At 41.8% G+C, this 13,039-nt stretch overlaps 2 long non-coding RNA genes across 3 annotated transcripts in view; both read left to right on the top strand.

The window, feature by feature from the left end:
- Window positions 1-13,039, top strand: part of LOC145425295 (uncharacterized) — a 43,439-nt gene that overhangs the window by 15,364 nt on the left and 15,036 nt on the right. The window lies entirely within an intron of this gene.
- Window positions 235-1,071, top strand: LOC145425314 (uncharacterized). The gene is made up of 2 exons (XR_013905980.1): window positions 235-496; window positions 577-1,071. It is a non-coding gene; the product is annotated as an uncharacterized LOC145425314 (long non-coding RNA).

Raw genomic sequence — 13,039 nt, 5'->3', positions numbered from 1 at the left:
CTACCGTCTGTCGGGCAGTCAGGAATGTTACAGTTGCACTGAAACGTCTCCTGTACTCGTCTGTGGTGTTCCCCGGTCATAGACCCACAAGATTTATCAAAGAGGGATGCCACAAAATTGCAGGTATCAGGATGAACAAAACTTAATTTATGATGTGGTGATACTTGCACTACTACTTAAATTTTACATTTATTTTCAGGGTTCCCAGGCGTGTATAGATGGCACTCACAATCATTGCTCCTTCAGTAAATGAAGGAGACTATGTGAACAGGAAGTCTTTCCACAGCATTAATGTGCAGGTACATAGTTCCCTGTAGCATTTCAAACTAACAAATTATTTCATTATAGTAATGGATGCTAATTTGTGTTCTCTGCACTGTGAAGATCATATATGATGCTGCCAACATTATCACAAATGTGGAAGCCAAGTGGCCAGGCTCTGTCCATGACTCACAAATATTCCGTGAATGTACACTGAGCACAAAATTTGGACATGGTGAGTTGAGAATACTTTAAAATATATAAAGACCAATTGCTTCAGGGACATTTGAACTGAAGTGTATCCTTCTGTCTTAGGAGAGTTCACTGGCTACTTGCTTGGTGATAGGGGGTATCCATGTTTACCCTATTTGCTTACCCCTTACCCTGACCCTGAACCGGGCCCACAGCAGCGATATAATCTGGCTAATTGCAGGACAAGAGCCAGAATTGAAATGACTATCGGAATGCTTAAGGCCCGGTTCCAGTGCCTGCAAAGACTCAGGGTCACCCCAGAAAGGGCATGTGACATTATTGTGGCATGTGTGATTCTTCACAACATTGCCACAATTAGAGGAGAACACTGTCCTTCTGAACCAAACATCAGCAGTGATCCAAACCATGAACATCCTGACCCTCCCACGGACATACAAGATGGAAGCGCAGTCAGAGACACCATATGTCACAATCATTTCCTTTGACCCATCACCTCAACATGTTGAAAGAAGAATAAACAGATTTTCTGTTCAACTGGCTTTATTGGTCGCCTGTATTTCCTGTACACAAAGTATTAAAAGATGTAAACCTCATAAAGTGTCTCTGTTGCTTCCTCCTCTGTAACAGCTGTCAATGTTTCTTCATTATTTTCCTGTAGTAAAGAAATAAACAACATTGCTGTTCTACTGTGAACTCATATAATCTGTGGAGTATTAAGAGTACTCACAACTGCATGTTGGTCTGGCTCAACAGGAGGCTGCACCAGATGCAGTACACCATCACCATCAACTGATAGAATATGAGGTTTATACAGGTCACTTATAACTTACAAGGGACCAAATGGCAATTAACAAACATACCAAGCACCTTACACTTCATTGTCATTATGCTCTCAAAGACAACCAAGACTGAGGGAAGGCAAAATCAGTAGGAAAATAACTTCACTACAAAAAAATTCATTATGGTAAAGAGTTTATCAAATGAATGAGTAGCACTGCAAAGGTGACTGTGAAGAAAGGATGTATGCACATCATGTATTATTTTGAATTTACCCCCTATGTAGGCACTTGTGTCTTGCGGGGTTATTGACTCAGAGGATGTCCCCACAGAGATGCCTTCGGCCACAGGGCGCCCACTGTTTTGGCTGAGGGCCAACTGCTCAGCCTCTGTGAGTGGTGGTGGTGGAGGACCCCCACCTGTTTTTTGGGCCTCCGCTTTTTTTCTGTTGGCTATAACGGGCCACATTTGAGCATACAGAGTAAGCAAATATGTACTTGTAATGTGCTCAGATAATTTCAATAAGTGCTTACAGAAAGAAAATTAATGTAGCCTCTAACTGTAATTGATTTACATGGGACAAACAGACCAAGCACTATGGCTCATAATACAATTACACCTTACCTGTTTGGACTATATTTTTATATTTCATTTTTACTTGCTGCCAGGAACATTTGGGGCCTGTTGGGTTGCACCTGCGCTCACATCACGTCACAAAATAAAATGTGTAAAATAACAAATAAAATAACATATGATTAAAATAACGGAAATCCCTAGATCAATGTTTATATTAACACTCACGCATTGACTCTGTCGGCTATGTTTTGCCATGCATGCTCCCTTTCTTTTGCAGCTGAGGCTGTGTTACTTTTTTTCTGAGAAATTTGCATGTTATCGGCATATGCTGCCATCAGAATTTCGGCCTCAAGCGCTGTAAAATACATTGACCGCGCCTTCTTTCCCTCCGTCTCCATGGTGACTCGCTTAATCTGTGCTCCGCTTATCAGGGCTTTATGTATCCTCATCCGCGCGCTTCACTTGGGGTTAAAGCAACTCCGCGTTGATTGAACTACTTGTTATCAGCCTTTCTGAAACCGAATATTCCGAGTTGGACAGTTCGGGGTTACTCAACCCTGCGTATCGTTTTTCACTCTGAGTTTTCTAAACCGGCTTCCTGAAACAGGGCCCTGGTGATTAAACTCATAAGTTAATATGACATTAGGGTTATGTTGTGTGTTGTGCAGCTGATGGTTGGTTTGGAGTGAATCTAGCTGATGATTCTTCTCCTGTTGTGAAGTTGATGAGGAGTTTGTGTCATGACTTAACAAGGCCTTTTTATTTTGATACTTTCACAGTGCACTGAAAGTTTGGTTTGATAATCTGTTATTTTTCATTTTTGAACAGGCACTGATTCTGTTTGTCAATTTCTTTTCTTTAAGCAGATCTGCACGTCGGGAATTGAAAGTGCTATACGACCGGTCGAGAAAGCCGTTACAAGTGAGTTTTCTCCACATTAAAATGGGCTCTGGAGAAAGCCACTTATTGGGACAATATTAAATGAAAGTCCCGGCCTAAAAAGGATTCAGCGATGTAATCCGATCTAAAGTTCTTTTTTCTTTTTGAGATGACGTCATTTTGCTGGAAGTGGAAACTAAATGCGACAATCGATTCCACTATCAGCAAAGAAAGAAAGAATGAATGTATGAATGAGTGAGTGAAAGGAAAGAAAACTGACTGACTGGTAAAAGAAACTGTGAGAAAGTGTGTACACACCTGCGCAGCGCTAACATTTGCATTTTCTTTTCTACAGCATTACAGTTCTTCATGTGGTTTGATCACATGATTTATACCAGGACAACTGGTTGATGTTTTTTCCTACTACAGGATTTCTGGGTTTATGTGTGAAGAAACTGTGTTTACAGGTTATGAGTTGGTGATGCTGTTGCACTGTGTTTTTGGGAAAATGTGAAGGTTACTTTGATGATGTGAATAACATTCTGTCCACGGCTATGGATGGTTGACTTTATAGTGTTTTTATGGCACCTCTGGAACTTGTCGACCTGCGTCTGACCACGGTCAATGTGTATTGCTAATGTTTGTTTTTTCTAAGCGAATGTATGGAGGATTCAGCAGAAGCGGACAAGTGACATGAGAAAACAAATAAGAGATGCAGTGTTTATGGAATAGTTTAAAATGGAGCTCATCTGCTGGCCACTTTTGAGCTCCTAGTAATATGAGTGGAGTGACTTTGCTTAAGAGAAGTCACCGATTACATTAATGTTAACTGAGTACATGGGATGATCCATGTCTGAGGCAAATTAGGGTAATAGTTGTAATTTACTGATTTGAGAAAACCTGTACATGACACTTGTCTTGCTGATGTTGAATGCTTTATTACTCTTATGATATAATTGTTTATAAGTGTGAAGTTTCATTTCATTTCTAGATCTTGCTTTCCAGGCCATGATGGTGTGTATGCAGGCTCCTGGCGGAGCCAGTTTTATTATGCGAATTTAATATACAAAACACACTAACATCTTTTATTGCAGGATTATAAGTCCAGGGTGGTGCTGCTCCAGAGGAGCAGATGCCCTGATGTTACCTGGGATATGATCTATTTAACTTTTTCTTTAAGACAGGAATCTGGTTTTGATGAGTTGACTCATGGAAGTGTCCATGAGTCAAGAGGAGGGATCCAGGATTAACATGAAACAATGAATTAACATTAAATTTTGTTTTATATGATTTTTGCAGCGATTTGTGTGATTAACAGTTCATTCAACGGGTATTAAACCTATGCAAGTGGTGCATCCAGTTTCAGATGAGGCTTTGATGTCCTATAAGTGAAGTTCACTGAACTAAAGAATGTGGTTTGATGATTGTTGACATGCTCTCCAAATAGAAGTTTTTCTGAAATACAGGTGCAGCAGTAATCTCCTGGGAAATCTTCAGAGGCCCAGTGAGAAGCGAGAAACATTCCAGGCATAGCTGACAGCACCAGGCAGTGGTTGAGGTCAAAGGTCAAGCTGGTTGGGGCCCATCATGAGATCAGACTTTGGAGCCACAGCAAGGACCATGAAACTGCGTTGGAATGAGAGCTGTGCCAAAGGGGATTTCCAGAGGCCAACAGAGGAGATTGTGGACAACAGACGAGCACCTGAAGGATGAGGGGAGCGTGCCAAGCTCCATCGACAGCGCAGAGGGAATCTAAGGATGGCATCATGATTCTGTGAAAGCACAGGAACCAGAAGCTATGGTGGTGATGACAGCAGTTTCCTATGAACATCACCTAATGCTGTGTCACTATACTGAGCATACGATGGCACACTGAAGACTGCTGGGATCATAACAGCAGTAAAATAACTGGACCCAGCACCCCCAAGACAGCACATTAGAGAAATCTCACACTTGGTTGTTTCAGTGGTGAGGGGGGAGTGCTGATTGAGCCCCCGTAGGGTAAGCTCGCACTTCAACCTCCAGCCTCTGATCAACTCTAGGGCAACCAAGTGCGAGGTGTGACGGATCTGTGTGCAACCATGGGGAGGTGGACCCTCTTGGTTACCTTGACTACGATGCTCACCCTTACAGGACTTCAGCTGAACCAGGAGGCAGGCAGAAGAGATGGACACACGACAACTCTCACCTAAGGGACATGACGCAAGATCACATTCATCCATGGATGAATAATGCCTGGTACCGTTATATCCACGACAGAACAAAGGCAGAATCGGCAAATACAGACTGTTATGTCTGTTCTCATATGCCCAGCACGTCGACACACCCCACATTATATGGCGAATATATGAACAACACTCAAGCAAAGTGTGCAGCCAGCTTTGCTGGCATTGGATTCCAACACAGCCGAATCATCATCGACGATAAAATCTCACACGCTGTTGGACTTAGTAATAGAACATGTGATCAACTCTTTTGGATCGACTTCAATGTGACAAATCGGAATATCTCTATCCATTTCCCAGTGTTCCTGGACCAAGTGCCAGGAAAGAACCACTCCATGTGTTACCAGCAAGAGAAAGGTAACAGACCCCTTGGAGACACCACAAACTGTGTCCAAACTGCAGGCCACGGAGAGGGCGCACCTGTGAACATGAGTGGACCCTCTAACGGCACGTACTGGGTGCAAGGAATGGCCTGGTTATGTGGACAACGGGCATATTTCATACTGCCCCCAGACTGGACAGGGACATGTGCTCCTATATTCCTGTCAGACCACACCTTCAGGTTGACTGCAGTGAACACCACTTCTACAGTACGCCGGGGAAAAAAAAAAAAAAAAGATTAGCGATTCCTAAACTTCAAGCACATGACCCGATATGGGGAGGCGACGTGCCCAAGGAATTCAAGTTATGGACTACTGGACAGAAAGTACTCCATTCATTGTTCCCCTGGGTGGGAGCTGGAAAAAACATGCTGAGAATTGAAACTCTGGATTACCGGTTTGGACTTTTCCTGAACGCTTCATGTAAGATCAACGAACAGCAGAACCAGGAAATCGATGCATTACGGATTACAGCGATGCAACATCAAATAGAATCTGGACATGATATTAGCAGAGAGAGGGGGACTCTGCGTCCTCTTCAACAACACATGCTGCACTTACATACCAGACGATGTACACTCATTAAACATGACTGACGCCTTGAATGTTTTGAGACAGATCCAACAGGCTCAAAATCAGGACTATGTAAGTGATACAAGTGACTGGTTTTCTTGGCTTTACACTGGCTCCTGGTTACAGGTGCTAAAAAGACTACTCATCGGAGTTGGGATATTTTTACTTTTATTTTGTGTCTTTGTAACGTGTATATTGCCATGCCTAAAACTTATGATTAACCGCATAATATTTTCTACTGTTGCTGCATATACAGCTGTGACAAATGATGATGATAACTTTGGCCTGTTGGAACATGAAGACTTTGTGTGTGATCTTTAGCAGGCTGCAAGCTTGGTGTGCATCCCAGGAATGCACCCCCACGTCCTGGGAGCATGAGAGCTCGTACCTTGCCTTATTGTTTTACGGTAGGATTAACGTAGCTATGTCTGTTTTAGTTTAAGTGCCTTCTTTACATATAGATGAACTGCTGGACTTCCTCACTGTGTTATCCAGGGTGAGGGGGGGGGGTCACCCTTCTCCTGACCAAGGATGTACCTTTTGTGCTTTATGACCCTTTGATCAGCAACACACACACACACACACACACACACACACACACACACACACACACACACACACACACAGGAACTATAAATAAAGACTGGGGCAGTCTCTGAGTGTGAGTCTCTGAGCCCTCACTCTCGTGCGAGAGCTCAGAGCTGCCCTTGCTAAGCAACAAGTAAAACTGCCTGTGTTTCTCTTCTCTGAAGTCTTTACTGAAGAAGTGTTTTATAATATTTTCCCTAACAGAACCTTTAGGAGAGCCGTCTCTGTGCTGTGGTTCACCCTAAATCCAGACTGGAATATCTCCAGGATCTGTCTATCATTCAGAAAATCAGTAATCTGAGTAAAAACAAGTTTTTCTAAGATTTTACTTAAAAATGGTAAGTTGGATACAGGTCTGTAGTTATTAAAATCATTACAATCCAAATTGCTCTTCTTCAGAAGGGGCCTCACCACCGCCGTTTTAAAGGCAGCAGGGAAGACACCCAACTGAAGAGAGCAATTCATCATGTATAAAAGCTCAGCCTCAAAAAATCCATAAAGTGTTTTAAAGAGTGAAGAAGGGATTGGATCTAAAAGACATGTGGTGGGTCTCACTGTGGAGAAAACTTTCTGAAGGTTCTCAGCATTAACCAGGACAAAGCTGTCCAGTGTCTCCTCGGGTACAATCGAGCCCTCAGATGTGTTTACAAACGTATCGCGATTAGATAAAATATCAGATCTGATGGCGCTGACCTTTCCCCTGAAGTGGTCTGCAAACTGCTCACAGAGTGAGTCTGTGGGGCTTCTATGGGAGCTGTTAAAATCAGGGTTAAATAAATGATCTATAGTGGAAAAGAGGAGCTTGGGATTATTTTTGTTATTACTGATTATTTTGGCGAAGTATGAATTTCTTGAGTTCCTTAATGTATTATTGTACAATTTAAGTTGCTCGCAAAATATTTGATGGTTGATAGTATTTTTATTTTTCCTCCATCTCCTTTCTGCTGCCCTGCAATTTCTTTTGAGTTTTTTGACTTCTTCGTTTCTCCAGGGTGATGCGTGTTTTTGGTGGTGAGTGGAGCAACGGAGTCGAGGCTTTTCTTCAGTTTGCTGTTAAAATGATTAAAAATCAAATCGCAGGGTGCAGGTAAAATCACAGGGGGGCATTCGTCTAAAACCCTGGTAAAATTTGCAGCCACTTCAGAGGTTAGATAGTGCCTCCTCACAGTTCGCACCGAGGTCTCCCGCTGAATAAAACCGGTGATGTTAAAAAACACACAGTAGTGGTCAGAGACAGCCAAGTCAACAACAGAGGACACGCTGGTGGACAGCCCATGGGTGATGACCAGATCCAGAGTGTGTCCTCTGTTGTGAGTCGGCTGTGTGACGTGCTGGGTAAAATCCAAACAGTGAAGAATGTTTAAGAATTCTTTTGATGCAGGGTCAGAAGGATTATCTATGTGCAGGTTAAAATCACCGGTTAAAATTATCATATTATATTTTGAATGTATGTTTGTTAAAAATTCTGAGAATTCCTTGATAAAAGCAGCGCTGTCTTTAGGTGGTCTATAAATTGTGACAGATAAAACTGGAGGGCTGCTGAAAACAATAGCATGGAATTCAAAAGTGGTAAAATGATCAAATAAAATTTGTTTGGAGGTGAGTGTGTTGTTGGCCAAAGATGCAGTCCCACCACTTCTCTTACCACTTCTAATAGAAAAAGAGAAATTAAAATTTGGTGGGGAGGCCTCAGTGAGAACAACTGGGCCTTCAGAAGGACATTTATCCCTCTAAAGAAGGACTTAGACTACGATTTAATATGAATGAGAACATGTTCATAAATGGATGCAATCAAAGATTTCATCAATCCCTGATTTAGAGACAACAGAACATTTGGTTTGATTTCACAAGATAAGAATGACGACTGAGTTGGAAGATTGTTTTACGTTTAGTCAAATCTTTCATACATAAAGTCGGATTACAAAATCATCCCCTAAATTTGTTGTTTTATTCAAGGAATTGAAATTATAGAGAAAATCTGTGAAATGACTTAAAGAAAACAAACCACAAAAACTCTATGATGCTCTAAACCCCCTGGTTTAGGTCGGCAACCTTTCTGATGATGAGTGCATCTAAAATTTCCTCAGAAGTCAATGTGCCATATGATTGCATTAGCAATAAATGACACACTATATAGAACCACTTCATAGGATTATATTTGTGCGCAGATGTTGGCAGCTATCAGCAAATAGTTATCAGCTATTTTGAAACAAAAAAGACTTTTTATCCATAACAGCAAATGAACTGTACAACAGAAAATACAAATGCTATTTATGGTCTCCTCACAACAATGATAAGAAAAAATAAACTGGGCCAATATGGCATGTTTGTTAATACAGGGACACACATGTTAATGTGATCTCTGGTCTCCCACTCAGAGACACAGGTCTCCGAGTGTCCAGCATTCAGACCTGAGGACTCTCTTCATGTGAGAGAAAATCTGCTCACACAGATATTAGAGCCAAATACTGTCAATAAGGCCTCTGCAATGTTCTGAAGACAGTTAAACCTGTCAGGTAGTGATGTCCAGCAGGTGAACATGCAGCTCCATGAACACGCACAGCTGTGGATTCCAGCTGCGTTTGTAGTTCTGCAAACTTTGAAGAGTCGAGTCGAGAGTCGAGCTTTTCAGTTCAATCAGCTGCATTTCGATGTCCTCTGAGTCCAGCCAGTTAATGTGACACAAATCCAGCTGCTCATTAAAGCTTTCTGGTTTGATCAGAAAAGAAAACATTGGTCCAAACACCTGAAAGTCCCAAAAACACATTGTGAATTCTGTCTCGAGTATCCGGATGTATCCGAGTATTTACGTCATCAGGAAATGATAAGATGTCCAAACGCGCTCTAATCACTCTCTCCCGGCGGAGAGCTCTGCGGAGAATTTGGGCTTCAACATCTACTGGCTCTTCAAGGAAGGGGCACGCCATGTCTGACACTTCCTACAGTCAGGTTTCCGACAAAGAGGCGGAGAACGTCAAGGTTAGTTGAAGTAAACCTGTTAGGGGGCAGGTTAGCTTCACGGAGTGTGTCGTCATAGTAACTCACTCAGGATTAATCTAAACTCGCTTTGTGAAACCGAAAACCCAGAGTTTTCGTTAACTCAGGGTATACTTACTCAGAGTTTGCCCTAAACCGGCTTCCTGAAATAGGGCCCAGGTCCTTGAAGGGTAATCTCTATATAAATATCCGATAGCAGTTAGGTCCCCTTACTTTCAGCAGCTGTTGAAAGGAAAAAGTTGTGGTATATGTGGTATATTATTACTTTAGGATTAGTTTAACACAACGTCAGGGCTGACCCGGGACCATTGCTGTGAGTCACAGTGCGCAGCATAAAAGTCCTTTCACATCGGATGCAGGATGTGCTGCTAATGCTAACTAAAAGCAAAGGATCCAGAATTTGTTGCTGGCTGCTGAGCTCTGTGGGTTTTTGCAGCAGCTCTACCTGTACTAGATGCACCTGCTCCTTGTCGTTTTTATCTCTGACTTTATGTGAACTACAAGAGTTTGTGGGGGGGTTTTGCTAGTTCAAATGTTCAATAAAAACATGTATGCTAATTCATAACGAAGAAAGCTTTGTAATGAAGACTGTCATTTTCAAAACACTGCCCCCCTGCGTCCGCAGCGCTGTTGAAAAGGCTGTGGAAGTCCCTGTATTAAACACGTAGTCCTGTGACACAAAAATCACCAAACTCGGACGAACACAGACTGTTTTCCTTCGTGGTGATGAAGGAAAACGCTGGGTTGGCATGTAAAAGGGCATTTATTCTAGTGATGGGTCGTTCGCGAACGAAATGGCTCTTAGATCCGACTCTTTGAAGTGAACGACGAGAGCCGGCTCCTTATCGCGAGCCGTCACGTGTTTTTTTTTTTTCTCTTTTCTTTCTCTCAACCTCTCTCTCGCACTTTTTTTCCGCTTCACTCTGCACGCGAGTCTTGTGCTTTATGCTGAGAGGAGGGGGGAGGGGCGGTAGTTACACTCGCAGTAGCACAGGAACAGAGCCAGAGGGCGAGACAGAGAAAGAGAGCCAGGGACAACAACATCACATTAGAAAGGTATAGTAATCATCCACAACTATTTTCAGTTGCAGATGATAAAGGATTCAGAAAGTTTATTCATCCAGGCCCATATGACAGAGAATATGCATCTTCTTTTTGTTTTCATATTACAATTTATATTTAATTGTGTTGTGGTTTGCAGTGTTTTGTGTTGTTTCACTTTAAATTTGTAAAAGGAAAAAGCTGAAAATTGAAATAGTTAAAAGTTGAAATGTGAATAGTTGATTTTTGTATTATATGATTTATTTATTAAATTTTTTGTGGAGTGAATAAACAAAAGTATATTTACGGTGGCCCCTACAGACAAAGCACAAACTCTGAAGCACATACAAACCCTGAAGCACGTACAAACTCCAAAACACGTAAAAACACGTAAAAACTCAGAAGCACATAAAAACTCAAAACACGTACAAAAGACAACAGAAGTGCTCCAGGATGCTGGGCGCAGTGTGTAGCGTTTGTTATCTTGTGGCTACACAAGCCAGCAAGTACCAACGACCGGATTTGGTGTGTGGTAATAACAGGTAAATGAACTTTTTTTAAAATTATTTGAATATATATGAGTGCCTGTGTATAAATACACAAACAAAATACACACATGCTTTCAATTGTGTAATTTAAGTGATCTAGTAGCTCTGCTTTGGAAGTTCAGTTCATGCTAGAAATGTGTTTTATATTTATATATAAACATATATAAATAAAACCACTTTTTTTAACGTTAGTAATTCCTTTTGTGCACAGTTTTATAGTATTGTTAATAATAAATTAATTAAAGCAACAAAACAACCTGAAGAGCCGGTTCGGAGCTCTTTTTAGTGAGCCGAACCGAAAGAGCCGGATCTCTAAAAAGAGCCGGAAATCCCATCACTAATTTATTTCCTTCAAAGACCTGCAGTTAAAAAAAAAGCGCCCCTCGACAGCCAAACCCATCTGTTCTCTGATTGGATTGTTACATTTGTGATTGACATGACATTGACCAATCAGATGAAAGGAAGAAAAATAGGGTCAAAATTCGTGGTTGTAACTTGCAGGGGTTTTTTTCTAAGTCCACACACAAATCTTTTTTACGCACACACAAATGTTTTTTACACATACAAATCTTTTTTACACACACAAATCTTTTTTTACGCACGCACAAATCTTTTTTACACACACAAATCTTTTTTACACATACAAATTTTTTTTTTACACATACAAATCTTTTTTACGCACGCACAAATCTTTTTTTACGCAGGCACAAATCTTTTTTTACACATACAAATCTTTTTTACAAGTACAAAACCGATTTACAAGTACAAAATATTTATGACCACATTTTGAGCCCATACATTTTTGCATAGACTTTTGTGGAATATGGAGACACTCCTGGCATTATATGAGCAAAGTGAGACTCATTTTTTAGGGTTGGTGCAGATGAGTGTGAAGATCCAAACAATCCCTGTCAGTGATGGAGAAGCTTTGATGAAAATATTTGGTAAAAAGTTCACCAGCATGAAGGAAATGAAGTTTCAAACTTTCCTTAGGAGGAGCCCAGCACGCCTGCTTAAAGAATAGTAAGTGTGGCGATGTGGATGCTTGCAGCGAATGCTGTTTAAAGGCCATCCTGCTACACATGAAACACATCAGAGTCATAGGCTACGTTCACACTGCAGGTCTTAATGCTCAATTCCGATTTTTTGATCAAATCCGATTTTTATGTGGGCTTGTTCACACTACAAATAAAATGCGACTTCAAACGTGCTGTAGTGTGAACGGTTCACGGCCCTCAAAGCGACCCGCATGCGCAAAAGAAGACATCACGCACAACACGCTCTGTTTACGGAAGTAAAAATGGCGGCTACAGAGCGAGTAGGTGTTGTTGCAGCAGTTTATCAATTTATGCACAGTCATAACCGACAAAATCTTGACAAATTAATCAGAGAAAGGAGGACACTGAGAAAAAAGAGAGTCCGTGCTTTAACAATGGCCTTGTTTGGAGCAGTGGCTGCTACCTCCGTGCAGAGGTATATATGGACACGGAGTCGGAACCAGGAGTGGTGGGATTGGGATGTGAGAGGCTTCACTGACACGGAGTTCATCCACAATTTCAGGATGTCAAGACAAACACTTGAATACCTCTGTCAGCGCCTTTCAGCTAGAATGCTTAGACAGGATACTCATCTCCGCCAATCCATACCTGTGAGCAAGCGCGTTGGAATCGGGCTGTATTGGCTGGCAACAGGCGCATGTTATCGGACCATGTCAAACCTGTTCGGAGTTGCCAAATCTACAGTTTGTTCCATCGTCCATGAATTCTGCTTTGCGGTCCGCTATGTCCTCATGCCTGAGTACATTAAATGGCCTCGAGGAGATGACCTGATACAAGTTATTGAAGGCTTCAGACAGCGATGGGGGTTCCCACAGTGTGCCGGAGCAATAGATGGGAGTCACATTCCCATCACTGCTCCTGAGGACAATCACTGTGATTATTTTAACCGCAAAGGCTGGCACTCTGTCCTCCTTCAGGGCGTC

This window comes from Astatotilapia calliptera, chromosome 3, assembly GCF_964374335.1.
Source record: "Astatotilapia calliptera chromosome 3, fAstCal68.1, whole genome shotgun sequence".
NCBI classification, from domain to species: Eukaryota; Metazoa; Chordata; class Actinopteri; order Cichliformes; family Cichlidae; genus Astatotilapia; species Astatotilapia calliptera.
Note: the sequence above shows the minus strand (reverse complement) of the source record. Positions and strands in the feature narration are given on the sequence as shown.